General features: G+C 37.3%; 1 protein-coding gene across 5 annotated transcripts in view; it reads right to left on the bottom strand.

Moving 5' to 3' along the window:
• Positions 1 to 18,373, bottom strand: part of LOC150093725 (anoctamin-5-like) — a 276,581-nt gene that overhangs the window by 175,521 nt on the left and 82,687 nt on the right. The window lies entirely within an intron of this gene.

Below are 18,373 nucleotides of genomic sequence, written 5' to 3'. Positions count from 1 at the left end.
CAAACAAAGTTTGTGCCTGAAGTATCTTTAGGTCTGAGGCAACTCGTGGTAAAAAAGCATTATACATGTCCGCAAGGAGATGTGCTTTGCATTATGGGAGATACTGAGACAAGGAGTGATGAGAGCTTGGTCCGCCTTTACCACGAGTTGCCTCAGACCTGAAGATACTTCAGGCGCAAGCTTTGTTTGCTTACACTTAGATAAAGGATTAAACTAAATTTATTATAGTCTAACCAAGTAGGGAAAAACCTCCAGCATCTTTCTCTAAATCCAGAGTAATTTAATAATAAAGTGGTAAACCTTTTGGCAACTCGTATAGGTAAATATGACTTCTCCATTGCTTCTGCCTTAGTATCACCACTTCTGGGCCTGGCTCCCACTGACGAGATCTCAATAAAGGTCGAAACTGGTTGGAAGCTTGGGTGATGAATGGCAATGCTGTAATCCGTGAAGTTTTAACTGAGGCTCGGCTGTTGCTGTCACTCAGGTCCTGGGTGGGGAGGGATAATGAATGGCAATGCTGTGGCTCGTGAAGTTAACTGAGGCATGGCTGTTGCTGTTACACCTCGGATGAGATATGAGCAGATCTGCTCGGTGGTGGGGTGAGCCTGCCATGGTGTAGAGCCAACCAGTTCTGAGAGTTCTTCTCAGTGGCAGGGTGAGCCTCTTACTGAGGGGGAATAACGCTCAGTTTTTGGAGTTTGACCTGTACTTGAACATTCAATAAAGGTTGAAACCAGTCTGGGTTGTGGCTCTTCCCTTAATGCATAGCATTATACATGTTCGCAAGGAGATGTGCTTGGCATTATGGGAGATACTGAGACAAGGAGTGATGAGAGCTTGGTCCACCTTTACCATGAGTTGCCTCAGACCTGAAGATATCTCAGGTGCAAACTTTGTTTGCTTACACTTGGATAAAGGATTAAACTAAATTTATTATCGTCTAACCAAGTGAAAAAAGACTTTCAACATGAAATCATTTAGATGATGTCTTTGAGACAATACAAGACATCCAAGTTTACAACTTTATTCCTTCATAAAAAGAGATTCCTTCAAACACAAATCACTCAAAATAGTCAGTTATACAAATTGCCACAAGCTGATTCATCTGAATTTGCAGATGTAATCTTCAGAAATAGTGTTCATGCTTAGGTTTTGGACACTAGTGTAGTCTGGATATTGACCTTTCCTTCATACCTTAACATTTTACACACACACACACACATCTGAAAGGAAGTGTGATTTGCATTATGGGATACTAAAGCAATTGATATGAAGTCATCAGATTCTATACAAGTAGCCTAGTTGTAAAGATACTTCACATGCTTACACTTGAATAAAGAATTAAACAAGAATATAATTTCTTGGCAAATATAAAAGTGAAAATTGTTCCCTTCCATGATATTTCTTAGCTTCTAATTGACTGTGCTAGCATAAACGTTATCTGGAACATTCAGAAGGCAATTCCTTTGGAACACTCACATTCTGCTTTATTTCACATTTTATAGCTAGATGCTATGAGGCATCTGCTCCACTCATCCAAAATTTGATCTTCTGACCAGGTCTCCTGAATTATGCACTGCAGTTATTCTAAAACTTTTATACCTCCATATTTGAGAATTTTTGGTTGAATATTATCTACTTCAGCTGCTTTTTCATTTGAAGTTTTTGATGATGTTTTCTGCTTCTAGTATTAATATGTATTCCAGATTACATTCCTCTTGAATATTTTCTACCAGTGTTTTGTGAACTGTTTCATTTAGCAATAATTCAAAGTAATTACATCAGACATCCAGAATATCTTTATATTCAGTTTTCATGTCATCTTTCATCATCTGTAGACTCCAGAAATTTTGCTACCTTCCTGATATCTATCTTTCTTGTTCTTACCAAAATCCTCTAATGACATGTTTAGCTACTTTTAAACATTGCTTTAGTTTCTTACATTTTTGTTTATATTTTCTCAGAGCCCATGCATAAGTGGTAAACTTTCAATACACTTTCTTCTTTTCTATGACTGCCATTTTTAACTTTCTTAATACAGAACATAGTGTTTCTATCCTTCCGACAACTTCACCACAGTCATGTGGTGAAGTTGTCTGCAGTCAGTGTTTCTTCAGAGTCTGTCAATAAGTCTCCAAGACTTGGTACTTGTTTCCAAAGTTATTTTTAACTGAGTAATATTTGTATATATGTGTCTATAGTTCATCTTTGAAAGCTACTTGACTTTGTAAAACTTTTGTACATATTTTTCTTTTCAATATGAAATTCATTTTGATTCTGCTCAAAACTAAATAGTGATTATTTCCTATTTCAAATCCACTGTGTGCTCTTGTCTTCTGACCTAGCAAGAAATGTCACTCCAAATTATTGCAGTGATACTTTATTCCTTGCATCTTCTCTCCATGTGAATTTATGCACTTCTTTATAATGGAACATGGTATTAGAAATAACTAACCCATAATACAAACAAAAATCCACTTGGCACTTACCATTATTATTAGTTTAGAATTTTCTCCATATTTTTTCAAAACATTTCTATGTCTGGTATTAATTTTCTACTTCATTTTTTTTTTTTTAATCTCCAATCAGGAAACCAATTTCTTTTTATGTCAAATTAAATTAAAGATGTCAAGAAATTATATTCTTGTTTAATCCTTTATCCAAATGTAAGCAAACAAAATTTGCACATCAAGTATCTTCACGACTGGGTTATTTGTATACACAGAGACTAATGACTTCATATTGATAGTCTTGTATTATACCTTAATGCAAAGCACACACTCTTTCAGGTGTGTATAATGCTATACATTGTGGAAGGGGCCACTGTTGAGACCTGTTTCAACTTTGATTAAGATCTCATCAATGGGAACAGGATTCAGAAGGGATACCAAGGTTGAAGCAATGCAGAAATCATATATTTCCCATATATAAGTAGTGAAAGGTGTAACATCTTATTATTAAAATACTCTTGATTAGAGCCAATTGTTGAAAGTTTTTTCACTTGGTTACAAATTAAATTAAAGATGCCAAGAAATTATATTGCTGTTGAATCCTTTATATGAAATATATTACTTCTGCATTACTGCAAGCTTGGCATTACTTCTAGGTCTGGCTCCCACTAATGAAAAGGTTTAAACTTGTCTGGGTAGTGTCCCTTCTCATAAGGCATAGCATTATACACACCCGAAAGGATGTGTGTTTTGTATTACAACTAAGGCCATTAATGTTAAGTCATTAGCCTATATATATACAAGCAGTCTAGTCATGAAGATATTTCAAGTGCAAACTTTGTTTGCTTACACTTGAATAAAGGATTAAAACAAGAATATAATTTCTTGGCATGTTTAATTTAATTTATAACCAAGTGAAAAAAAAATTGGATTTCTGCTCAGGACATGGACTGGTTATTACTAACACCATGTTCCAACATAAAAATATGCACAAATTCACATGGAGAGAAGAGGCTAGGAATAAGAAAAGTCTCATTGACTATGTTATTGTTGATAGTGATGTTTTCTCCCTGGTGCAGGACACCAGAGTGTACAGAGGATTTGAAATTGGAAGTGATCACTATCTAGTCTTGAGCAGGATAAAATTGAATTTCATATTGAAAAGAATAACATGTAAGAAAGTTTTGAAGCGAATAAAAGTTGAGCAGCTCTCAGATGTGAACTGTAGGCTAAAATACAGAAAGATTATTGAAGAAAAAATGAAAGAGTTTGAGAACAGGAATCAAACCTTGGAGATTCAGTGGCAAACTCTGAAGAAAACATTGATTGATTCTGCCAGAGAGGCATGTGGTGAGGTTATCTGTAAGGATAAAAAAATCAGAACTCCCTGGTGGACAAAGGAAGTTAAAGAGGCAGTGAAGGAAAAGAAGAAAGCATACCAAAAGTTCCTGTCAAATAAGTCAGCTTGTGCTCTTAGAGAATATAGAGACAAATGCAAGAATGCTAAACACTGTGTAAAACTAGCTAAACAAAAGTCATGGGAAGACTTTGGCAAGAATATAGAAAATAAATATCAAGAAGGTGGCAAAATATTCTGGAGGTTGTTGAAGAAGCTTAAGAATGGAGGAAAGAGTGCTGTAAAAGGAATTAGAGATGATAAAGGTGACATGAAAACAGGAGAAAAAGATATCCTTGAAGTATGGAGTAATTACTTTGAAAAACTGCTAAATGAAACAAAAGAAACAAGCAGTGATGACAGCACAGTGGTAAAAAACACTGACCAGGCATGCAGTCAGGAATACATATCCATACTTGAAGTAGAAAAAGCCATCAAAGGCTTGAAATGTGGAAAGGCAGCAGGAGTAGATGATATTCGACCAGAAATGCTGAAGTATGGTGGTATAAGAGTCTTACAGTGGCTGCACCGCATAGTTCAGAAAGCCTGGACAGAGGGACGAATTCCCGATGATTGGAGTAGAGCTCTCATAGTACCCATATATAAAAAGGGAAATAAAACTGCATGTGAGAATTACAGAGGTATTTCCCTACTGAGTGTTCCTGGCAAGATCTATGCAAGTATACTTGAGAAACGATTGAGAAGAATTGTGGAAGAAAAGCTTGGTGAAGAACAAGCTGGATTCAGGCCAAATAGAGGCTGTCAGGATCAGATCTTCACTTTACGACAAATAGTCGAGAAAGCATGGGAATATAACAAAGATCTGTATTTAAGTTTTGTCGATCTGGAAAAGGCATATGACAAGGTGCCAAGAGAGAAGCTATTCAATACGCCGCAGTTATATGGTGTCAATGGGGCATTATATCAAGCAATACTTAGTCTTTATTTGAGTTGTAAGTCAGCAGTTAGAATTGAAGGAAGTACAGGAAGATGGTTTAATGTTAAATCTGGTGTGAGACAAGGATGTACATTATCCCCTCTGTTATTCATTATCTATATGGATCACATTATGAAGGAAAGTGGTATTAAACATGATATCAAAATTGGAGATGTTATTGTCAGCTCTTTGTTTTATGCAGATGATGTTATACTTCTAAATAAATCTGCTACAAGTCTGCAAGATTCTCTGACTAAATTGAATAGCTGTTGTAATAGATATGGTATGAAGGTCAGCAATAAAAAGACAAAGACAATGGAAATAGGCAGAATCATTGAAAATGTCAACTGTGTTGTGAATGGAGAACCTGTGGAACAAGTAAAACATTTCAGCTATTTAGGCACGATTTTTACTGAAGATGGTAAATTAAATATAGAAATAGACAACAGAATCAGCAAAGCTGGTATGGTGGGAAGTCAATTGAATAAATTCATATGGAATAAGAGAGAAATTAGTCGGAACACTAAATTAGCTGTATACAAGACAGTGTTCAAACCAGTTTTAACTTATGGATCTGAGAGCTGGGTCAGAAGTAAAACACTTGACCAAAGACTAGAGACCACAGATATGAGAGTCCTGAGAAAGATTATAGGCGTGAACAGATGGCATCAATGGCAATATCATATTAAAAACGAGGATATTAAGAAAGAACTTGACATTGTCAGCATCCAGGAATGCGTTAGCAGAGCTAATCTCTGGTGGTATGGTCACTTAAACCAAATGGGCGAGGAAAGATTAGCAAAACAAGTGTTCTCTGCCAGGTTGGCAGCAAAACGACCCAGAGGAAGACCAAGATATAGGTGGATGGATACAGTACAAAGTGCTTTAGATGATAGAAATATAAGATCTGATAATGTTGGAGTCTTGACAAGTAACAGACTGATGTGGAGGAAAATTGTAGATAGGAAATTAATAATGATGTAATTTTTTTCATGTAGTACTATCATATTCTGTACACCCCTTGAGGGTACATGGCAGGAATTTGATGATGATGATGATGATGGTGAAAAAAAAAAATTCAACAACTATCTTTTCATGTCACAGCTGCATCCTCTTATGACTTAAAAAATTCCTCTATCTTCCTTATTGGAACTTTCTACGACAAATCGAAAAATCTACGACCTATCTCCTTGCTTTGCTCCACCTTTAAGCTCTTTGAAAGAATTCTCCTTAAAAGAATTTCACCATTGATCGAAAGAGCACTCCCGATTGAACAAACAGGAAGAAGCTGTTGTGACCAGGTCTTGGCCCTGACAACACAGATTGAAGCAGGCTTCCAGAAGAAATTTAAATCTGGAGCCACTTTCATTGACCTAACATCATCTTATGACACAGTCTGGATCAGGGGCCTCCTCCTAAAGCTAGGAAATATTATAAGGCACAAAAAAACTTTCCAGTTTTTTGAATCCATTCTCTCCAACAGGAAGATCTGGGTCCATATTGGCGAAAAAAAAGAGCAGGCCCAGATACCTTTACAATGGTCTCCCTCAGGGCTCTGTGTTATTCCCTTGATTTTTTAATATTTACATGTACCACTCAGAGCCTGTGTATCTCAGTGGATGTGGCGTTTGCCCACCATGGCGCTTGGCCGCACGAAAGAAGACTTGGTTTCGAGTCAAGTCGGTGACTAGAGGAAATTTTTCTAAGCCATTTTTTGACCGGTTCCCAAGTTAGTCGATCTCTGACACGGGCAAGCGGGTTTTTCCTCCCGGAAACTCGGTTTTTTCGTCCCGTAAACTCAAGAAAATCGACCGTAGAACCCACATTATTTCAGACATTAAATATGTTGTGTTAGGGTTAGGGACCACGAGATGACGGCACATTTGAGCTGTCTCTCTTCACTGTGTACCGCTTAATTAGTGATAGCGTTGGGCCATCTATCTCTGACTGGTAACAGTGGAGATTGAACTGCCCACTCAGTCTCCAAAAGTTAGATAGTGCTAAATGGCCTCGCCTACTCCCCGTATACGGAAATAAAAAGGCGTTAGCTGATTTTTTTTTTTTTTACATGTATCACTTACCACACACCAGCTCAAGCAAGTATATGTATGCTGATGCCCTAGCGATCCTACATCAATCTACCTGCTTTGCCAACCTTGAACACAGACCTGAACATCTTAGAAGAGTACTTCAAGCAGTGGTACTTGAAGCCAAATCCAACAAAAACTGTGTTCACAGTATTTCACCTGAACAATGCAGAGGCAAACCGACACCTCAACCTTTCTTTCTGTGGAAAAATGGTAGAGCACGAGCCCCACCCGAAATATCTTGGAGTGAGCCTGGACAGAAGTTTAACCAATAAAAGACACATCACCAACCTATACAACAAAATTAAAACAAGAAACAATATCATTTCAAGGCTCGCTGGATCAACCTGGGGTTGTGGTGCAGAAGTCCTAAGGTCATCTGCACTAGCTCTCGCATTCTCTGCAGCAGAATATTGTGCCCTGTTTGGGAAAGAAGTGCTCATACTAACATTATAGACACTCAGCTAAACTCTACCATGAGCACAATTAGTGGGACAGTGAAAAGCACCCATCTCTCCTGGCTGCCTGTCCTATCTAACATTGCTCTACCAAACATACGGAGAAGACAAGCCTCGTTTAAAGAATTTAATAAAGCAATGAGCAACCCACTCCTGCCCCTGCACCAGACTCTTATAAATCCACCTGGTCTTTGCCTAAAATCTAGAAAGCCTCTCTGGGCCATGGACGAACTCTCTTCAGCTACCCTGCCATCAACACCTGATATGTGAAGAGAATACTGGTCCAACAATCTCCCAACAAACAGCTTCCTGGTAGAAGATCCCTGTGCTCTGCAGCTTGGTTTTGCTTTCCTAGAAAGATTTGGTCATCAGTCAACAGGATCAGAACTAACCAGGGCAGATGTGGCTACCTACTACATAAATGGGGGCTGTGTGATCACCCTTATTGTGATTGTTCTCCTGTGGCTCAGACAATTACTCATATTGTGAACGATTGCCCAAGGCACCAATTTCACGGTAGTGGCCTACAGGACATCTGCAAGGTGACGGATGAGACCTTGGATTGGCTTCCAGTCTGGACATTGACCTGTAGTTGGTATGGTGGTGACGGTGGTTATGGAGGAAATAGAAAATTCAAGGTCCGTTCACCATGAATATGTTATTCTCATAGCTGCTCTCACAGTCCTCGTTGAAGTATCAGCTGAACTCCTCCTCGTGCTAGAATATGATGATGCAAAGTGAAATGGGTTTTCTCTAATGGGTCAAGTTGTGACTACTGCTTCACAATAGTCACAACTGTTCTCTAATAAAACCTTGGATACAGCTCCATTTGTGTTGTGATGCCTTGAGAGAACATGCAGTCTTGTCATATTTGGTGCAGTAGGATGATAATTTTCCTGACTTGATTATAACACATTACTTTTTTTTTTTAAAAAAAAAGGAAGACTTGGAATGCAGTTTGTACCTTTTATGTAATGAACTTTTACATGTTAAGATTTTCATGATTTGTTTCTAGAGATTGTGATTGTACATTTCACTTGTCAGTTTCACAAAGCCATATGCGTAAATAAATAAATTGGAACTTTCTGTAGAACCCATGTTGATACTTAGTAAAGAAAACACATATCTAGAGATAATAATTATTAACTAAATTTATTTAGCTAATAAATTACTTACTTATCCTATTTGTGCCTCATGGTACATAAGATTGAGATCTGTTTCTTTCAGATACCTCTGTGTTGTGCCACTAATCCTGACTCTCTCTTCCAACCAACGATTCTTCTTTCCTTTTCTGTCATTCTCTGCCAAATTAATTTAGGCTTTCCTTTTTACCTTCTGGAATCCATGTCAAAGCTACTCTTTAAATCTCTCCGATGTCCAAATTCGGTATGTGAATTTCATCTCCATTTTTTTTTTTTTTATTTCACTGGTAATACTTTTTTTGCTCAGTCAGTTTATATAGGTCATCGTTTTTTAAATGTTGGGGCCAAAATATTTTTTATATTTTACGCAGCCATTTTGTTTCAAAATTATTTAATTTAGTCTCTGTTCTTTGGTCAGTTTCCATGTAACTGATCCATATAATAATATGGCCTTAGCACTGCTACTGAAGATATTTATTTTGGTTTTCTAATGATATTTGGATGAATTCCATATGTTATTTCATTTTCTGAAAGCAGTATGTCAATCCTTGCATTATATTCTTGTCAGTTCTTCTACTTTCAGTATCTACATTTACTCTCAAGTATATAAATTCTTAATTCCTTTCACATTTGCTGTTCAATTTAAGAACTATATTTATTTTAAGACCAACCTTTGCAGCTGTTCTATATAATGCTTCCAATTTTATATATCATTGTATTTTAATGATATCAATATCCATATTAACACACCTGAACTTGACTCATAATCCAGTCAATAACTATGTTAAACAGTAAACCAGACATTATATAACACTTCTCACATCAGTTCTTAGCTCAAACCATTCTGTTGTTGTTTGCTATTAAATAACACAACTTTTACTTCCTTCATATATGTCTTTTATTATTCTCACATATTTATCAGGAATCCACAGCTTCTAATAATTATCCATAATGTTTCTCTATGAATACTGTCAAATGCTTTGGCAAAATCTATAAAATTTAAGCATAACTATCTAAATTGTATGCATTGTTCAGTGATGTTCCTTAAGGTAAAAAATGTGGTGCACTTTTCAAATCCACTTTTAATTATATTCATCAATATTTTACAGAAAATTTCTGCAGGTACTGACAGCAGACTAATTACCCTCCAATTTTCCCATTTAGTGAGATCTCCTACCTTTGGAATTTTAGTACTTATATATTACTTACATGAATTACATCGCTTCTTTCCATTGTTTGGGTATCTTTATCTTTTCCATCTCTAACACACTGTTAAAGATTAAATTAAAGACAGCTGCAATTTATCAACCAGCAGTTTCTTTATCATTGTATAGGCTTTTGTGAAGATAGGATATTCTAGAAATATTTTATCTAGTATTTAACTGCAAATAAAGATGCCAAATAGAAAGTAATTTTTTATTTTTTATTTACAGTTTCATGAAATACTTTGTTGTACTTCATCAGAAAATAACACAAATAAACTAAAAAACTAGAAAGCAAGTAAAAAACAGATAACATTTCTATTGAAAAATAGTTCAACTCATTTAAACAATGGAAAGTGCATTTGCTATTACTCTGGCTGCTGGTTCATGGTTTGAAGTGTATTACTGGTAGATACAAGTATGTTATGGTGGATTAAAGAAGTCTAGACTTGATATAAAATCATCCCTTGTTTTTTGTTACACTGTAGAGGATGTTTCATCATTTCAGCTGATTCTTTGAATGCTATTGTGTAAAAATTTAAATTTATGTGGAGCATTTTAAGTTGTTGCCATTCTACTTGATGTTTTATTTCTGTTGTATGCACTGCTAATCCTGATTTGTGCTTTCTTTCATTCTCAATGTCCTTGAAATGTTCTGATTAATGTATCTCTCCAGATCTGCCTGTCTGTCCTATGTAGTGTAGACCACAATTGCAACTGATCTTGTAGACGCCTGGTTAAGTGGCGGATGTGGAGGTTTCAGGTAATTAGAAATTTTATTGAATGGGCTGAAGGCAACCTTCAAGTTTTGTTGGCAAAGCAATCTTGCTATTTTATCTGTGACTGATTGTATATCATAAAACATAAGAAGATTGCTAAAACAGGACCTGCCCTTCATAAACTCATGCTAACCATCACAGAGAATCTTATGTCCATCAAGCCAATCCGGTATTCTATTTCTTACCAATTTTTCCAACACTTTGATCACAACTGCATATTTATAGACTAGTCTATAACTGGAAACTTCTGCTCTCAAATTAACATGCTTTACGTGGTGATATGTCATCCATTCCCACAGCCTTATTAACATCTAACCCAAGCAACATTTGATACACCTCTAATTCTTTCACCTTTAATTCTCCTAATTCTTGCCTCCCTTCTACATGTTGCACAGCATCATTCACACCACTATGATATTACTATTACTACGGGCAACTCCAGGGAGTCAGACTCATCAAGGGAGGCCCCAAATCATATTCATCACAACTATTTGACATTCATACAGTATCTATCATACCTCGCCTTAAACTCATTCACTGTCACAGCATCCACCACAGACTCAGGGAGCGCATTCCACTCATTCACTACTCTAAAAGTAAAGAACCCAGCTCTAACACCTTTACTAACCACACTTTTGCCCAGTTTCCATGGATGTCCCCTAGTCCTCCCACAACTAGCCCTGTTCTCAAAAATATCTTCTGAATTAATTTTATAGAAACCCTTCAGTAATTTGAATGTCTCAATCATATCTCCCCTCCTCCGCCTATCAACCAATTTTTGCAACCCACAAATCCTCAACCTGTTCTCATACGGTTCATTCCACAGACCTGCTATCATCTTGGTCACTCGCCTCTGGATCCTCTCCACCTCCTCCCCATCAAGAAGAAACCCAGGTGACCAAATCTGAACAATAACCTGCTTGTCAACGTATTCTTCAGCAACCGAGTGATTTGATGAGCTGATTTGGCCACATTTGCAATGTGTCCCCTAAATTTCAATTCCTTATCTACCAACACTCCTAAATCTCGTGCCTCATCAATTTCCTGGACAATTCCCTTCACAAAACCAATGCAGTAAACTGCCGCCAATCTTTTCACCCCAAAATGCATAACCTTACATTTTGCCACATTAAACTGACATCCATTCTCCTTAGCCCAGACCTCCAATCTATCCAAATCATCCTGCAAAATTTTGACGTCATCTGCATTCACTATTGCCCTACCCAACTTCGCATCATCCGCAAACAAATGAACTGTTCCTCTCAGATCCTTTCCTATATCATTTATGAACAAATTAAACAGCAGTGGTCCAAGAACAGATCCTTGTGGCACACCACTAGTCACAGGCCGTCTTGTGGACTCTACTCCTGAGTAAACCACTCTCTGATATCTCTCCGTCAACCACCCTCCTATCCATCTCACCAACCCTATGTCCATTTCCATATGCTGCAATTTACTGATTAGAATTCCATGTGGTATCCTGTCAAAGGCCTTGGCAAGGTCCAGTAGAATCACCATAAACCCATTACCCTTTTCCAGTTCAGCCGTCACTGTGTTATAATACGTGAGCAAGTTACTGAGGCATGACCTACCCTTCACAAAACCATGCTGTCCCCGATACAGTATCCCATTTTCTTCTATCCAATCTTGTATTTTCCTCTTGACTATTTTCTCTAAGACCTTGATAATGATTCCTGTTATGCTGATTGGCCGGTAATTTTCAACAGCAGCCTTGGAACCACCTTTGTGCAGTGGAACTATTTTCCCCTCTTTCCACCCCCTTGGGACTGACCCAGTCCTGAGGCTCAAATTAAACAAAATGGTCAAGGGCATTGACAATTCTTTGGCCGCTTCACTCACGACACGAGCTGGTATACCATCCAATCCCACAGATGTATTGACATTGAGGTTCTGTAATAGACTAGTTACCTCTACTTCATTCATCACAATTCCAGTATAAGCTGTTGGTTCTTCCATTCCTGCAAAGTCACCACCTGGATGATATACTCTTGCAAAGTGCTCGCTCAGTAATTCCACAATATCGACTGATTCGGTTACCTCCCTACCCTCAGCATTTTTTAAGATCATTCTACCATGAGCATTTTTCCTTTTACTTGCAACATATTGAAAAAACTGTTTGGGATTCTCTTTAGCCTGCATGGCCAATTTCCTTTCATAATCTGCTTTTGCTTTACTGATGAAGTGTTTATTAAATAATTCCACTATATCATTTGCTATGGTTACTCTGCAACTATATCCACCAGTATCAACCTGCCATAATTATTTTCCCTCTTGCTTGCCATAGTTGAAAAATTCCCTTGGATTAGCTTTCACCAGACTGGCCAATCCCCTCTCATATTCTACATTTTCTTTTTTAACCGCATTTGTCACTTTTTATGGCATGTACTTTATATTCTTCATGCATCTGTTCACTGCAAACTGTTTTGTACTTCCTCCATAACAACTTCTTTTGTAACACTGCTTGCTTGATTTCGCCGTTCATCCATCTCACTCCTATTCTATTTATCCAGTTAACTCTTGGTATGCAGTTATGCACAGCTTGTGTTAGATACTGCCTTATCATTTCCCAAACAGTCAACATCTTTTCTACACAATTATCAACCCAGTGTATTGATGCCAGTTGACTACGGAACTTATAATCACCCACCTTACAGTTCCACATATAGACCTTCTTGATAACAACTTTTTCCTGTTTGACTATCTTCCAAACCAATACCTCATGATTACTTTCACCAACAGGTGGCAGTGTTGATATCTCATTCACAACCACATCCTATGAGGATATCACCAAATTTAAACACCAATAAACCTCGTTTGCTGCCATCACATGCTGCTTTAGATAGTTATCCTGCAGAAACTCAACAAATTCACTCTCCTTGTTCCTATGCACTATCACTTCTTCCCAATCCACATTCCTATAATTAAAATCTCCCATTAGGATCATCTTCCTTTTACTTGCCCAACTAATTTGTCTAAACATTTCAAAATCATTACTCTCCACAATCCCTGGCCTATAACAGCATCCTATTAGATATACTATTCTGTTGATCTCAACTTCACACCAAACAGATCCAAAATCTTCACACGTACTACTGTTTTATACTTCAACTCTTGAAGGACACAATTCCTCTGCTACCATTAACAATACTCCCCATCCTCTCTTCATCTTTCTATCCTTTCAGTAAAATCTATATCCTACCATTTCAAGTCCTGACAGTATATCATCCTCAGTCAATCAAGTTTCACTTATGTCAATGGACATACTGATTCAATCACTGCTACAAACTCAGCCCCCTGTATTTCTGATACTCTATACTATAGAAGCATAACAATTCTCCACTCTTTGAAGCCATTCCACCAACACAATCACTCTTTACTCTCTCTCTGCTATAGTGCACTTCTCTCTTCATTCTGACCATTCCCATTTCCCTGATCGATTTTCATTCATATTCTTATCATCCCCACCATTTTGCACTGCATCACTTTGCCCTAATATAATCACTTCCTCACCTTTGTATCCATCCTCTTCCTGTCCTTCCATAACCTGCATCAGACAGTGGTGCTAATTTCGTATGAATCCTGTGTACTCTTAGTAAACAACAATCACTCCAAATGACCAACATCAAACCCATTCAGATGCACATTCAGCTTTGAACTATTCTAACTTCCCTTTGAATTTATTCCACACATTCACAAATTGAATGTATGTCACAGTCATCTTGTCATTCAGTATCACTGCTCTCCTTCTCAGTTCACTACTGTCATATTTGGGCAACAAACTAACTGCTTTCCCAATAACACCATTATCCTTCTCTTCCTGCAACAACTTCTTCAAATCCCTTTCCACATTCCTTGTCTTACTATCCAAGTCTTTTGTGCCCACCACTATCTCTGACATCAATTCCTTCCTTCCTTCTATGCAAAGCATCTGATATTTGTTTTATTGTACCACTTGTAAAGCATGTCTTGTGCACCTTATTTTTTTTACCACACTTTTAACCATGCTACCGGCCAAGACATCTATAGACGTCGAGTTTATCATGGACGCGAAGTGCATATTAAAATTGTAATACCATCGATATTACATTAAAATATATGATGGATACGAAGCGTATGAGGATGCGTATTTGATCCATAATGGCCGGTGAGATGGTTAATGACTGAGTCAGAATATAAAGCAACCCTATCATCTCTAGATACTTGCTTCCTCTTATTAGCCTTGTCATTTACATCATTTATTCTCTTCTTTAAATGTTCAATTTCCTCCTCCATACATTTAACCTGACTCTTCATTTTCATTAACTCTTGCCTAACTATACCCTAACTCATTTTCTGATTATCCCAGGTAACATCATTCTCATTTTTTGAACATCCTAACCTTTCAGCTCACTTCGCACATACTATAATATGTTCCTTTTTACCATTCGATCGAACACTCCATAAATCTTTAACGTTTTTGGATGCATACATAAAACAATTAAAAGGGAAATTTCTCTATAATTCTCATTTTCAGTTTTCATAGATAGTACTATAAATAAAAAAATTCACTAATGAATTTTATTTACATCTGGAGTAGACATTATTCTTTTACCCTAACTCACTTTTGAAAATCAGTGAGCAACTACTCTCCACTCATAGACATCATCATCAATTCCTGCCATGTACCCTCAAGGGGTGTACAAGATATGATAGTACTACATGAAAAATTTACATCATTACTAACTTCCTATCTACAATTTTCCTCCAAATCAGTCTGTTACTTGTCAAGACTCCAACATTATCAGATCTTACATTTTTATTGTCTAAGGCACTTTTTACCATATCAATCGACCTATATCTTGGTGTTCCTCTGGGTCGTTTTCCTGCCAACCTGGCAGAAATCACCTGTTTTGCTAATCTTTCCTCGTCCACCATCCCACCTGAGATTAGCTCTGTTAACACATTACTGGATACGGACAATATCCTCATTTTTAATATGATATTACCATTGATGCCATCTGTTCATGGCTCTAATCTTTCTCAGGACTCTCATATCTGCGGTCTCTAGTCTTTGGTCAAGTGTTTTACTTCTGACCCAGCGCTCAAATCCATAACTTAAAACTGGTTTGAACACTGTCTTGTATACTATTTAGTGTTCTGACTAATTTCTCTCTTATTCCATATGAATTTATTCAATTGACTTCCTACCATACCAGCTTTGTTGATTCTGTTGTCTATTTCCATATTTAATTTACCATCTTCATTAAAAATCATGCCTAAGTAGCTGAAATGTTTTACTTCTTCCACAAGTTCTCTGTTCATAATGCAGTTGACATTTTCAATGATTCTGCCTATTTTCATTGTCTTTTCTTGTTATTGCTGACCTTCATACCCTATCTATTACAACAGTTATTCCATTTAGTCAGGGAAACTTGCAGACTTGTAGCGGATTTAACATCTCCAATTTTGATATCAGGTTTATTATTATTATTATTATTTGACACCTCCAGGGAGTCGAAGGACTCATCGAGGGAGGGCACCTGCTCTACAGCTCTGTCTCTACTACTCAATCCACCAAATGACTGCAACTACACCAACGCCATCTACCACTGGCCATCACCACTAGTATTTCCACAGACACTCACAAACATCCATGCCCACAGTGGGATTCGAAACTAGCAGCCCTTTGGCTGGAGAGCAGATACGCTAACCACTCGGCCAGCCAGGCCGGCAGGTTTAAAACCACTTTCCTTCATAAGGTGATCCATATAGATAATGAATAACAGAGGGGGATAATGTACATCCTTGTCTGACACCAGATTTAACATTAAACCCATCTTCCTGTACTTCCTTCAATTCTAACTGCTGACTTCCAACTCAAATAAAGACTAAGTATTGCTTGATATAACATTGACACCATATAACTGTAGCATATAGCTACAGTTATATGGTGTCAATGTTATAGCTTCTCTCTTGGCATCTTGTCATATGCCTTTTCCAGATCTGGTTTCCAGATTAAATACAGATCTTTGTTATATTCCCATGATTTCTCAACTATTTTTCGTAAAGTGAAGATCTGATCCTGACAGCCTCTATTTGGTTTGATTCCAGGCTTTTCTTCCAAAATTCTTCTCAACCGTTTCTCAAGTATATACTTGCATAAATCTTACCAAGAACACTCAGCAGGTATACTTCTGTATTTCTCACATTCAGTTTTATTTCCCTTTTTATATATGGATAGTATGAGAGCTCTACTCCAATCATCAGGAACTCGTCCCTCTGTACAGGCCTTCTGAACTATGCAGTGCAACCACTGTAGGACTTGTACATCTCCATACTTCAGCATTTCTGGTCAAATATCATCTATTCCTGCTGTCTTACCACATTTCAAGCCTTTGATAGCTTTTTCTACTTCAGGTATGTATATGTATTCCTGACTGTATGTCTGCTGAGTGTTTTTTACCACTTTGCTATCACTGCTGTTTCATTTAGCAATTTTTCGAAGTAATTCCTCCATACTTCAAGGATATCTTTTTCTCCAGTTTTCGTGTCACCTTTATCATCTCTAATTCCTTTTACAACACTCTTTCCTCCATTTCTGAGCTTCTTCAACAACCTCCAGAATATCTTGCTACCTTCTTGATATTTATTTTCTATGTTCTTGCCAAAGTCTTCCCATGACTTTTGTTTAGCTAGTTTTACACAGTGTTTAGCATTCTTGAATTTTTCTCTATATCCTCTAAGAGCGCAAGCCAACTTATTTGCCAGAAACTTTCGATATGCTCTCTTCTTTTCCTTCACTGCCTCTTTAACTTCCTTTGTCCACCCGGGAGTTCTGATTTTTCTATCCTTGCAGACAACCTCATCACATCCCTCTCTGGCTGAATTAATCAGGGTTTTCTTCAAGGCCTGCCCCTGAATCTCCAAGGTTTGGTTCCTGTTCTCAAACTCTTTCATTTTTTTTTCTCAATAATCTTTGTGTATTTTAGCCTACAGTTCACATCTGAGAGCTGCTCAACTTTTATTCACTTTAAAACTTTCTTACATGTTTTTCTTTTCAAAATGAAATTCAATTTTATCCTGCTCAAGACTAAATAGTGATCACTTCCAATTTCAAATCCTCTGTACACTCTGGTGTCTGCACCAGGGAGAAAACATCACTATCAACAATAACATAGGCAATGAGACTTTTCTTATTCCTTGCCTCTTCTCTCCATGTGAATTTGTGCACATTTTTATGTTGGAACATGGTGTTAGTAATAACCAGTCCATGTCTTGAGCAGAAATCCAACAAGTATTTGCCATTATTATTAACTTTGCTCTTTTCTCCAAATTTTTCCAAAATATTTTTGTATGTCTCACAATCATTTCCTACTCTGCTATTTAGATCCCCAACAAGGACCAACTTTTCCTTTTTCATTGTGTCAGTTGCTTTCTCTAGAGCCTCAAAAAAATTCCTCCACTTCTACCTTAGTAGAACCTTCAGTAGGACCATAGCCACAAATAAGTCTCATTGTCCAGTTCCCCATTCTCATATTTTCCCACATCACTCTACTTGAGACTGCCTGCCATTCAAGAAGATTAGCCTCATATTTTGTGTTAAATACTATGGCTACTCCATCTTTTCCTTGATTGTCATTGCCTGAATATAACATTTTGTATTTATTGCTCAGAAAGATTTCACCAGTTTTTGTCTTCTTTGTTTCAGTCACCCCTATTATGTCGATCTGGTACTTATCTAATTCCTCAGCTAGCTCTATTTCTTTGCCATTCAGGCTTCTTATGTTGATAGTACCAATCTTGAACTCTGGTGATGTTGAGTTGGGGTGTGTTTTCAGATTTGTTCCAGTGGCTGACTTTTCGTGCTTGCCCTGGTTCTCTGGCGAAAACAGCGGGGGCCTTGTTTAACCGAGCGACGC

This window comes from Typopeltis vanoorti, chromosome 23 (assembly GCF_054136105.1).
Source record: "Typopeltis vanoorti isolate ZY-2024b chromosome 23, IOZ_Tvanoo_1.0, whole genome shotgun sequence".
Classification (NCBI taxonomy): domain Eukaryota; kingdom Metazoa; phylum Arthropoda; class Arachnida; order Uropygi; family Thelyphonidae; genus Typopeltis; species Typopeltis vanoorti.
This window is presented reverse-complemented; position numbering and strand designations above follow the sequence as displayed.